The sequence below is a fragment of the Orycteropus afer genome, unplaced genomic scaffold, assembly GCF_000298275.1.
Source record: "Orycteropus afer afer isolate SDZICR_OR568_19922 unplaced genomic scaffold, OryAfe1.0 scaffold00239, whole genome shotgun sequence".
In the NCBI taxonomy this organism is placed as follows: Eukaryota; Metazoa; Chordata; class Mammalia; order Tubulidentata; family Orycteropodidae; genus Orycteropus; species Orycteropus afer.
Window position 1 is genome coordinate 2,341,522 of NW_006921826.1, and position 1,595 is coordinate 2,343,116.

Below are 1,595 nucleotides of genomic sequence, written 5' to 3' on the forward strand. Positions count from 1 at the left end.
GAGAAAAAGGCATTGGCCAGATCAATAGCTGCATACCAAGTATCAGGAGATGCACTAATTTGCTCAAGCAATGAAACCACATCAGGAACAGCAGCTGCAATTGGAATCACCACCTGATTAAGTTGATGATAATCTACTGTCATTCTCCAAGATCCATCTGTTTTTTGCACAGGCCAAATAGGTGAATTAAATGGGGATGTGATGGGAATCACCACCTCTGCATCCTTCAAGTCCTTGATGGTGGCAGTAATCTCTGCAACCCCTCCAGGGATGCAGTATTGCTTTGATTTACTATTTTTTAGGTAGAGGCAGTTCTAATGGCTTCCACTTGGCTTTTCCTACCATAATAGCCCTCATTCCACATGTCAGGGACCCAATGTGGGAATTCTGCCAATTGCTCAGTATATCTATTCCAATTATGCATTCTGGAACTGGAGAAATCACTAGAGGATGAATTTGGGGGCCCACTAGACCCACTGTGAGATGCACTTTAGCTAAGACTCCATCAATAAATAGACCTCCATTTGCCCCCATTCTGACTGGTGAGCCACCATGACGCTTTTGGTCTCCTGGAATTAGTATCAGTTCAGAGCCAGTCAGTGTCCAGTAATCCCTAAAAAGGCTCATTATTTCCTTTTCCCCAATGAATAGTCACTCTTGTAAAAGACCTTAGATCCCTTTGGGGAAGGCTGGGAGAAAGACTGACATTATAGATTTTTGACAATGTAGTGGGGTCCTTCCTCAAAGGGATCTGGCCTCCCCTTCATTCAAGAGATTGTGGGTCTGTAAACTGACTAAAGTCTGGGAATTGATTGAGTCTGATTGAATACATGACTCTGTATTCTAGTGATTCAATCTAGGTTGCTGTTCACATGACCTAGAATTCTTCTGTCTATACAGATCAAGTAAATATTTATTAGGCTTGCCATGTATTTCACTACTAGGAACACCATGAACAAGTAGTCAATGCCATAATTCCACACAAGTCAGACTATTCCGATTACTGTTCCAACTCTGCTGTCCATTATGGTAACCATGCCTACCTTGCCTTTGTTGGTTAACTGTTGCCACTTGGTCCCTACTACCACAGGGTCCAATCAGCCCCATCATAGTTAAGTGTCTTAGTTCAATTAGGGCAGTTTTCACTGTCAAATCAGGTTTACATAAAATAGCAATCATAGCAGTCTTCAAGGATGCTGGGGCTCCCTTCACAAATTTATTCCTAATGGTACTGGTGAAAGGTGTGTCTTCTGGATTCTCCATTTCTGGCTCTAGGGGGTCTAATCTGATAAATCCATTCTAACAGGCCAATTTCCCTAAGCCTCTGGATACCTTCTTCTGCGTTATACCAAGGCAGGTCTAGTACTTCAACTTGACTTAAGGTAGGCCACCTCATAATCCATGCTTCAGTAAGCCAACCAAATAAACTATTAGATCCCTTCCTAACCTCTCAAGCTGAAACACTGAATGAAGAATCCGTACTTAGTGGGCCGAAACCAATAAACTCATAGTGATCCAATCTTACCTTCCTTGCACCATTATCCTACACCCTCAGTAGCCATTCTGACACATATTCTCCAGGTTTCTGCCTGTAC